Below are 11773 nucleotides of genomic sequence, written 5' to 3' on the forward strand. Positions count from 1 at the left end.
GTCTCCAGACAAGACAGCCAGTGAAACTCTGCAGGTCCACGCAACTGTGGGGGTTACAGATAGTGTGACATGAACCCAATATCCCGGTTGAGGCCGTCCTTGTGTGTGCGGAACTTGGCTATCAGTTTCTGCTCAGCGACTCTGCGCTGTCGTGTGTCGCGAATGCCGCGTGTTAACCTGGTGTTGTTAAACTTCTTGGACCCCAGTCCAACGCCGGCATCTCCACATCTCTCTTATAATGCGCAGTGGGTTCCCAACTACGCGGACAAAGCCCGTCCGCTCATTAAGTCCACGACTTTTCCCTTAATGCCAGAGGCCCGATTGGCCTTCGATAAATTGAAAGCCGACATCGTGAAAGCTACGATGCACGCTGTAGACAAGTCCATCCCCTTTCAGGTGGAAAGCGATGCATCTGATTTCGCTCTGGCCGCCACACTTAACCAGGCGGGCAGGCCCGTCGCATTTTTTTCCCGCACCCTCCAAGGCCCCGAAATTCGGCATTCAGCGGTGGAAAAGGAGGCCCAGGCCATTGTGGAGGCCGTCAGGCACTGGCGCCATTACTTGGCGGGAAAACGGTTCACCCTGATCACGGACCAGCGGTCCGTGGCGTTCATGTTTAACAACACGCAGAGGGGCAAGATCAAGAATGACAAGATCTTGCGGTGGAGAATTGAACTCTCCACCTATAACTACGATATCATGTATCGTCCAGGGAAGCTCAATGAGCCCTCGGATGCCCTCTCGCGTGGAACATGCGCTAGTATACAGGAGGACCGTTTGCATGCCCTCCATAATGACCTGTGCCATCCTGGGGTCACTCGGCTCTACCACTTTGTAAAAGCCCGCAACCTGCCTTACTTGGTGGAGGACGTCAGGTCGGTAACAAAGAGCTGTCGGGTTTGCGCAGAATGCAAACCGCACTTTTACCGACCTGACCGGGCACATTTAGTCAAGGCCACTCGTCCCTTCGAGAGACTGAGTGTTGATTTTAAGGGCCCCCTTCCCTCAACAGATCGGAATGTGTACTTCCTCAATATCATTGATGAGTACTCTCGGTTCCCTTTTGTTGTTCCCTGCTCTGATACATCCGCTGCCACGGTGATCAAGGCATTCCGTGATCTTTTTACCCTGTTCGGGTACCCCAGCTACATCCATAGCGACAGGGGCTCGTCGTTCATGAGCGATGACTTGAGGCAATTCTTGCTCTCATACGGGATTGCCTCTAGTAGGACCACGAGTTACAACCCTAGGGGTAATGGACAGGTGGAACGCGAGAATGCTACAGTCTGGAAGGCTGTCTTACTGGCGTTGAAGTCAAAAGGTCTTCCAGTCTCTCGTTGGCAAGAGGTGCTCCCTGATGCGCTCCATTCTATTCGCTCCCTCCTGTGCACGGCAACCAATGCTACTCCCCACGAGAGGATGTTTTCATTCCCTTGGAGGTCTTCCTCGGGGATTTCTTTACCGTCTTGGTTGACGTATTCTGGACCCGTCCTCCTGCGGCGACATGTAAGGGCCCGCAAGTCCGACCCGTTGGTCGAACAGGTCCATCTTCTCCACGCCAACCCTCAGTATGCCTGTGTGGCATACCCTGACGGGTGAGAGGACACGGTCTCGATCCGAGACCTGGCGCCAGCAGGGGACGTAGCAACCCCTGTCGCTCCCATACCCCCAGTAACAAACCCTTTATCTCTTATTTCTTCCCCGGACACGGCGCGGGCAGCATCGGGACCATTGCTTAACCATGTTACTCCCATGTACAGCTTGCCTGAGCCCAGAAGATGGTCGCCACCGCAGGGCGTGTCAGGATCCCCTGGAATACCGTCACCTCAGGGTCAACCAGCCTGTGAGTCCGTAGAAGAACAGCTGGATGCCGTTTTGGGGAGAACGCCACCGCAAGTGCCTACTCCGGTGTCACCGCCGGTATTGAGGAGGTCACAACGACGGTGCGGTCCCCCTGACCGTCTGAACTTATAGACTGCTGACACTGTATTCTGTCTTTTTGTACCCCGCCGGCCTTTGTTTTCAAAGGAGGGGTGAATGTGGTGAACCATCGTTGGTTCCCACTGGATAGTGCTGAGCCAGGGGCTGGCCAGGACTACAAGGATGTACATATGTTACTGTTGGGTTGTGCTATTGTTGCTGTTGGGTTAGGGTGGGGTTGTTACACCTTTGTACTGTAGTGTTGTGGTACATCCCAGTCGGGCTCCGCCTCCTGGGAGAGGTATAAGAGTCTCTGCTCTGGCCGGGACCCCTTCAGTCTGGGATAGTGTATATAAGTTCTGGTAGCTTCGTTAACAGTAAATAAAAGCCTTTCATTTACTGAGCTTCAAGCCTCGTGTCTGGATAGCGCATCAGCCCACCAACTTTCTCCTCTACTTTCTCAGAAGACTAAGGAAATTTGGCATGTCAGCTACGACTCTCAACAACTTTTACAGATGCACCATAGAAAGCATTCTTTCTGGTTGTATCACAGCTTGGTATGGCTCCTGCTCTGCCCAAGACCGCAAGGAACTACAAAAGATCGTGAATGAAGCCCAATCCATCACGCAAGCCAGCCTCCCATCCATTGACTCTGTCTACACTTCCCGCTGCCTCAGCAAAGCAGCCAGCATAATTAAGGACCCCACGCACCCCGGACATTCTCTCTTCCACCTTCTTCCGTCGGGAAAAAGATACAAAAGTCTGAGGTCACGCACCAACCGACTCAAGAACAGCTTCTTCCCTGCTGCTGTCAGACTTTTGAATGGACTTACCTTGCATTAAGTTGATCTTTCTCTACACCCTAGCTAAGACTGTAACACTACATTCTGCACTCTCTTGTTTCCTTCTCTGTGAACAGTATGCTTTGGCTGTATAGCGCGCAAGAAACAATACTTTTCACTGTATACTAGTACATGTGACATTAAATCAAATCAAAATAAGGGGCAGGTCATTTAGGGCTGAGATGAGGAGAAATTTCTTCACTCGGAGGGAGATGAATCTTTGGAAATCTCTACCCCAGAGGGCTGTGGAAGCTTAATCATTGAGCATGTTCAAGAAAGACCAATGACATTAAGGATATGATGTGGAGATGCCGGCGTTGGACTGGGGTAAACACAGTAAGAAGTTTAACAACACCAGGTTAAAGTCCAACAGGTTTATTTGGTAGCAAAAGCACACAAGCTTTCGAAGCTCTAAGCCCCTTCTTCAGGTGAGTGGGAATTCTGTTCACAAACAGAGCTTATAAAGACACAGACTCAATTTACATGAATAATGGTTGGAATGCGAATACTTACAACTAATCAAGTCTTTAAGAAACAAAACAATGGGAGTGGAGAGAGCATCAAGACAGGCTAAAAAGATGTGTATTGTCTCCAGACAAGACAGCCTACCTGCAGAGTTTCACTGGCTGTCTTGTCTGGAGACAATACACATCTTTTTAGCCTGTCTTGATGCTCTCTCCACTCCCATTGTTTTGTTTCTTAAAGACTTGATTAGTTGTAAGTATTCGCATTCCAACCATTATTCATGTAAATTGAGTCTGTGTCTTTATAAGCTCTGTTTGTGAACAGAATTCCCACTCACCTGAAGAAGGGGCTTAGAGCTTCGAAAGCTTGTGTGGCTTTTGCTACCAAATAAACCTGTTGGACTTTAACCTGGTGTTGTTAAACTTCTTATTAAGGATATGGTCATAGCGCAGGAAAGTTGAGGTCGATGATCAGCCATGATTTAATGAAATGGCAGTGCAGGCTCAACAGCCTGAATGATCTATCCCGTTCCTATATTCCTAGGCCATTCGGTCCTTCATGTTCCTAGTAGCTCGCTGCAAGAGCAAGTCTATAGGTGTCTTCCCCCTGCAGTAGCTTCTAATTTTTTTCCCCTGACAGGTGATGGTCCATTTCCCTTTTTTGAATACCATGAGTGAACCTGTCTCCACTGCACACCGCTACTCTAATGTGGAACTAAAGGCATCCTGGGGAGGTGTAGTATGACATGCAGGACAAATGGTCAAAATGGAAGACATTCGGTGAAATATGGGACTGTTGATTATCCTGAACAAACTCTAAGGCAGTGCATTCCACCCGTCACCACTGCTTCTTTTGCCCTACATCTATGTCTTCTAGTTTTCAATCCTTCTACTGGAGTACTCTGTTCAGCCCCCTCATGATTTTGAATGCCTCTGTTAAATCTCATCGTAACCTTCTTCATGGCGAACAGTCCCAACTTCTCCTATCTGTCTACATAACTGAAGTTCCTCATGCCCAGAACCATTCTTATGAATCCTTCCTGTAATCTCTCTAGAGATTTAGGCATCCTAGACAATACAGGAGTTATAAAGTGACTGCTGTAACAGAATCATAGAATGATACAGTACAAGGGCAGACCTTTTGGTTTATTGTGCCTGTGTTGGGAAAACCAGAAGACATTTGATAAAGTGCCACATCAAAGGCTATTGCAGAAAATAAAAGCTCATGGTACAAAGAACAAAGAAAATTACAGCACAGAAACAGGCCTTTCAGCCCTCCAAGCCTGCACCGACCATGCTGCCTGACTTAACTAAAACCCCCTACCCTTCAGGGGACCGTATCCCTCTGTTCCCATCCTATTCATGTATTTGTCAAGACGCCTATTAAAAGTCATGACTGTATCCACTTCCACTACCTCCCCCGGCAACGAGTTCCAGACACCCACCACCCTCTGTGTGAAAAATCTACAGGAGGTAAAATATTGACAGGAAGTAGAGAGTAGGAATAAATTGGTCTTTTTCAGGTTGGCAAGATGTAACATGCGGCGTGCCACAGGGATCAGTTCTGGGACCTCAACTGTTTATAATTTATACAAATGTTTTGGATGCAGAGTTGGATGTGCTGGTTGCTAAATTTGCTGATGACACAAGTAGGGAAGTAAGTTGTGAAGAGAAGATAGGAACCAATAAAAAGATATCCACATTGGTTAAGCAAGTGACAAAGATCTGGCAAATGGAGGAGTATAATGTAGGAAAATGTGAAATTCTACCTTTTGTCAGGAAAAATGAAAGAGAAGCATATTTTCGAAATGGTGAATGATTGCAGAGCATAAGGACATGGGTATCTCAATGTATCAATCACAGAAGACAGATACAGCAAGTAATTAGCAAAGCTATTAGAATTTTATCATTTATTGTGAGGAGAACTGAATGCAAAAGTAGGGAGTATGCTTCAGTTATACAGGGCATTGGCGAGGGCATATCTGGAGTCTCCTTATTTAAGGGAAGATTAAATGTGGTGGGTGCAGTTTAGAGAAGGCTTACCAGACTAATACCTGGAATGGGTGGGTTGTCTTATGAGGGAAGGTTGGACAGGTTTGATTTGATTTATTATTGTCATATGTATTGGGAAACAGTGAAAACTATTGTTTCTTGCACACTGTACAGACAAAACATAGCATACATAGGGGAGAAGGAAAAGAGAGGGTGCAAAATATAGTGTTATAGTCATAGATAGGGTGTAGAGAAAGATCAACTTAAAATAAGAACATAAGAACATAAGAAATAGGAGCAGGAGTAGGCCATCTAGCCCCTCGAGCCTGCCTCGCCATTCAATAAGATCATGGCTGATCTGAAGTGGATCAGTTCCACTTACCCGCCTGAATAAGGTAGATCCATTCAAAAATCTGATGGCAGCAGGGAAGAAGCTGTTCTTGAGTTGGTTGGTACATGATCTCAGACTTTTGTATCTTTTTCCCAATGGAAGAAGGTGGAAGGGAGTACGGAAGAGAGGTAAGGCTCGATCTGCTGGAGTTTAGAAGAGAAAGAGACAACTTGATTGAAACACACAAGATTCTGAGGGGTCTTGACAGGTTGGGTGTGGAGAGGATGCTTTCTCTTGTGGGAGGATCTAGAACTAGGAGTTAATGTTTAAAAATAAGGGGTTGCCCATTTAAAACGGAGATAAGGTGAATTTTTTTCTATGAGGGTTGTGAGTCTTTGGAACTGTCTTCCTGAAAAGAAGGTGGAAGCCGAGTCTTTGAATATGTTTAATGCAGAGGCGGATAGATTTTAGTAAGCAAGAGGGTGAAAAGTATTCAGGGGTAGGTGGGATGCAGATTTGAGGTTACTATCAGATCAGCCATGATCTTATTGAATAATGGAGCAATCTCAAAGGGCAGAGTGGCCTACTCCTGCTAATTATTCACATATTTGTAACCATGGCTGCGATTCTCCCATTGCCACTTTTCTGGCAGGTCCGGCTGGGAGACGTGCGGCCTTGAACGGGGATTTGTGCGTGCGCCGGGAATGCATGCGCTTCTCTCAGAGCCGGCGAACAGTCGCCGGCCAGAAAACGCTGGAAACCAGCGGGAAGGCAGGTAAATAATTTAAATCTGTTTTTAATTTATTTTAAATAGGTATATTTGTTAATTATTGGGACCTGAAAGGTCCCAATCGAATCTCCCACCCCACCAGGAGAACTTCATTCTGGCGGGTTTCAGACTAGTTCCCCACGTTCGGGGTTGGGTGGCGCCTCGTGGGCATGGGCACCCTGGCAGTGCCAACCTGTGACCCCGGCACTGCCCAAGGGGCAAAGTGCTCATGCCCAGGGGGCATCTTGGCACTGCCCACCAGGCATCAGGCAGTGCCAAGGAGGCAGGGCTAGGGGCGACTGGTGGGGGTGGGGGCATTCTGCATTCGGATCGATCTGGGATGGAGGAAGGGCAGCGATTGGAATGGGCTGGGGGGGGCCGGCTTCCAGGGGGGTCTGACCCATGGAGGGGGAGGGTCTGCCAGGGTGAGGGGGGGGGGGTCGCCACTGCTGGGGGGTGGGGCCTGGGCATCGGGGTGCTGCGGGACGGTGGGGGTGTGGGTCAGGGTTGGCCCGAGAATTGCTGTAGGGGCCGTGATCAGACTGTGGTCAGGGAGCTGGAGAGGCAGCACTGCAGGGGTCCCGGGCTGGCCAGCAAATGGGAGTTTGACAGTTTGGGGCCACTGTGCATAAGCAGAGTTCCAGAACTGTCAAAGTCTGACGTGAATGGGCCCCGCCCCCCTGGGTTTTTAATGAGATTCACGACTGGGACCTCTTCAGTGCAGAGATTCAGGTGTGAAGCTGAACTGACAAAACAGTCAGGATTTAGAACAGTTTTCCCGCCAATTCAGCACTTTTGGGAGAATTGCTCTCACCCACCCCCCCCGCCCCAATATCATCAAGAGCTATATGTATTTTTCTTTTAAAATTTGGAAGAACATTGCATTATTTTGACACTTGGATTTTTTTTTTAAAGATCATAAGTTCACCTTTGGACTGGGAGCAAGCAAGTCTTTTCCAAGATATCACCTCACCAGCATGGTATTTGAGGGGGAAACCTATTTGCTTATTTCAACTGCAATTATTTTAATTGATGGGAAAAAACTGGTTTAGAGGCAAAGGCTGGTGATTTACCTGAAATCACCTGACAGAAATGAGCTTCAAGTTTTGAAATCTTCTTTTTAACTCAGTTGGGAATAAACTGAGAAAGTGAAAAGCTGCCGAGCTGCATTCTCCTTGCTTTGCCTGAAATAGAATGGTGATAATATCCAGCTCGGAATCCTCATCTCAGTAGAACTTAACCTCTTGGGTTTTCAAAGACAGACAAGACAAGGAGGATTGATCCAGCTCTATTTCCATCCACACCCATGGGGTTTTGGTGAGAACCCCCAGGCATCTCCAGGAATGAGCAAGCTGTCTCCACACAAAGGAGCACCAGATTGAAAACCCTCTGAACTTTATCCTTTTTTTGTAAAATTATTTTCTTTGACCGCCTATCTGTTCAGAGATCCAATCCGTTTGTTCTCTGTGTGTGTGTGTGTGTGTGTGTGTGGTCATGTGTGCTGAGGAATTTTAAAGGGAGAAATAGTAATACTTCCAGATTACAATTGTGCGTTAACCCGTTCTTGCAACTTGTTTACAAAGATCTATCCCTCTGAGTTTATTGAAAAAAAACCTGGTTAAAGTCTCTTTTATTCTAGGACGAGCAAAGGTAAACAATTGGTCATTTTGGTGAGTCAATTAAACTGTTAAACTATTGGTGTGACCTGTAGAGTAGTGGAGCTCGGTAAACTGTAGTCTCCTCCCATCCCAGCTGTAAGATTCCGGGCTCGTATGAGATTTGAAACCTGGACAATTGGTGATTAGAAGCAGAACAGTAATAATTGGTAAAGGACAGTGACCAGAGCTGAATTTTCAGGATGGTGAGTGCTCAGTGCCCGTGATCCTGAGAGTTAGCGGGGAATGCATTCAAGCCAACGCCGACAAGCCCACTGCCGTGTCATGTTCAACTGAGCATTGATTAGCAATAGATGCACTTCCATCTGGCGTTGGCTGGAAGATCCGCCTTGGAGAGTTGTTGGCAAATCAGATTGGCCATTAGCTCTCCTGCCCCTCCAGGCACAGCACTGCAGTGCCAGAAAAGGTACTGCAGTGCCGTGCCTGAGGCTACATCCCAGGACTGCACTTCAGCTGAGTACCAGGGGTTCCAGAGAGGGGAGAGTAGGGAGTGCCCTGGGAGGGGGCACAATCTGGTGTTGAGAAGACAGGCTGGGCGGGGACGAAGCTCCCCAGATTTGTGAGGGGAGGGTGCTCATAATCTGAAGGGGCCTTCGGATTGATGCATCACCCCCCAATCTGTGATCAAGAAGGTTCACTTTTTCTATTCAAGGCCCTGATCCAACCAATGCCTACCAGCCTAAAAATTGAGGCTGGACATGAAAAGGTCCTTATGTGGCTATTAAGTGGCCAATTAAGGGCCTTAATAGAGGCATGGATGAGCTTCCCATCAAAGGTCCTGCCAACCGGCTGTGAAATTGCACTTAGGTCAGGACGGGTAGTATCCCGGAGGGAATTCCGTCTGTGCGGTTTTAAAGAACAAAGAACAGTACAGCACAGGTATTAGGCCCTTCGGCCCTCCAAGCCTTGGTCCAACTAGACCAATTGTTTGTATCCCCCCATTCCCAGGCTGCTCATGTGACTATCCAAGTAAGTCTTAAACGATGTCAACGTGTCTGCCTCCACCACCCTACTTGGCAGCGCATTCCAGGCCCCCACCACCCTCTGTGTAAAAAACATCCCTCTAATATCTGAGTTATACTTCGCCCCTCTCACCTTGAGCCCGTGACCCCGCGTGATCGTCACTTCTGATCTGGGAAAAAGCTTCCCACCATTCACCCGATCTATCCCCTTCATAATCTTGTACACCTCTATTAGATCTCCCCTCATTCTCCGTCTTTCCAGGGAGAACAACCCCAGTTTACCCAATCTCTCCTCATAGCTAAGACCCTCCATACCAGGCAACATCCCGGTAAACCTTCTCTGCGCTCTCTCTAACGCCTCCACGTCCTTCTGGTGGTGCGGCGACCAGAACTGGCCGCAGTACTCCAAATGTGGCCTAACCAGCATTCTATACAGCTGCAACATCAGACTCCAGCTTTTATACTCTATACCCCATCTTATAAAGGCAAGCATACCATATGCCTTCTTCACCACCTTCTCCACCTGTGTTGCCACCTTCAAGGATTTGTGGACTTGCACACCTAGGTCCCTCTGTGTTTCTATACTCTTGATGACTCCACCATTTATTGTATAACTCCTCCCTACATTATTTCTTCCAAAATGCATCACTTCGCATTTATCCGGATTAAATTCCATCTTCCACCTCTCCGCCCAGTTTTCCAGCCTATCTATATCCTGCGGTATTGCCCGACAATGCTCATCGTTATCCGCAAGTCCAGCCATCTTCGTGTCATCCGCAAACTTGCTGATAACACCAGTTACACCTTCTTCCAAATCATTTATATATATATCACAAATAGCAGAGGTCCCAGTACAGAGCCCTGCGGAACACCACTGGTCACAGACCTCCAGCCGGAAAAAGACCCTTCGACCGCTACCCTCTGTCTCCTATGGCCAATGATGTGGAGATGCCGGCGTTGGACTGGGGTAAACACAGTAAGAAGTTTAACAAGTTGCTACCAAATAAACCTGTTGGACTTTAACCTGGTGTTGTTAAACTTCTTCCTATGGCCAAGCCAGTTCTCCACCCATCTAGCCACTTCTCCTTGTATCCCATGAGCCTTAACCTTCTTAACCAACCTGCCATGTGGGACTTTGTCAAATGCCTCACTGAAATCCATATAGACGACATCCATGGTCCTTCCTTCGTCAACCATTTTTGTCACTTCCTCAAAAAACTCCACCAAATTTGTAAGCCATGACCTCCCTCTTACAAAACCATGCTGCTGTCACTAATGAGATTGTTCCGTTCTAAATGCACATACATCCTGTCTCTAAGAATCCTCTCCAACAATTTCCCTACCATGGACGTCAAGCTCACTGGCCTATAATTTCCTGGGTTATCCCTGCTACCCTTCTTAAACAACGGACCACATTCGCTGTCCTCCAATCCTCAGGGACCTCACCTGTGTCCAAAGAAGCGACAAAGATTTCCGTCAGAGGCCCAGCAATTTCATCTCTCGTCTCCCTGAGCAGTCGAGGATAGATGCCATCAGGCCCTGGGGCTTTGTCAGTTTTAATGTTCCCTAACAAACCTAACACTTCCTCCCTTGTAATGGAGATTTTCTCTAACGGGTCAACACCTCCCTCCGAGACGCTCCCAGTTAACAAGTCCCTCTCCTTCGTGAATACCGATGCAAAATATTCATTTTGGATCTCCCCTATTCCCTTGGGTTCCAAGCATAATTCCCTTCCTTTGTCCCGAGAGGTCCGATTTTCTCCCTGACAACTCTTTTGTTCCTAACGTATGAATAGAATGCCTTAGGATCCTCCTTAATACTGCCTGCCAAGAACATCTTGTGACCTCTTGTTGCCCTTCTAACTCCCCGTTTGAGTTCTTTCCTACTCTCTCTGTATTCCTCCAGAGCTCCATCTGTTTTCTGTTGCCTGGACTTAACGTACGCCTCCCTTTTCATTTTAATCAGATCCTCAATTTCCCTGGTTATCCACGGCTCTCGAATCCTACCTTACCCATCTTTCCTTTTTACAGGCACATGCCTATCCTGCAGCCTTATCAATAGTTCCTTAAAAGACTCCCACATGCCAGACGCGGACTTACCCTCGAACATCCTCTCCCAATCAACGTCCACCAATTCCTGCCTAATCCGGCTATAGTTAGCCTTCCCCCAATTTAGCACCCTGCCCGTAGGACAGCACTCATCCTTGTCCATTACTATCCAAAGTTAACAGAGTTGTGGTCACTATTTGCCACATGTTCCCCAACCGAAACTTTGACGACCTGACTGGGCTCATTTCCCAGAACTAGGTCCAGTATAGCCCCCTCTCTAGTCGGGCTATCTACATACTGTTCCAAAGAACCTTCCAGTACGCATTTTACAAATTATGCTAGGAAAATTGCCTTTGAACTTGCCTTGGGTGGGGGAGGGGGGCGCCTAAAGTTCTGTCCCAAGTTTCTTGTATATTATTAACCAAAATGGCTTTGAAAGTTGCTCAGACTTTTCTAAAGGTGAAGGCTCAGTGGTTCCCGGCTTGGGTTACTGTGGTCACTCCACACTGTGTGGAGTTTACACGCTCTCCCCATGTCTGCGTGGGTTTCCTCCCACAATCTGAATGACGTGCATTGACCCAAACAGGCGCCGGAGTGTGGCGACTAGGGGAATTTCATAGTAACTTCATTGCAATGTTAATTTAAACCTTACTTGTGGCTAATAAATAAACTTTAAGATTTATCCCATTTCTGGTTTACCGAAAGTAATCAAGAGTAAACTAACTGAATTGACAGATAAGTTGCAGTTAGAGTTACCCACAGGGCAAGA

This window comes from Mustelus asterias, chromosome 20, assembly GCF_964213995.1.
Source record: "Mustelus asterias chromosome 20, sMusAst1.hap1.1, whole genome shotgun sequence".
Classification (NCBI taxonomy): Eukaryota; Metazoa; Chordata; class Chondrichthyes; order Carcharhiniformes; family Triakidae; genus Mustelus; species Mustelus asterias.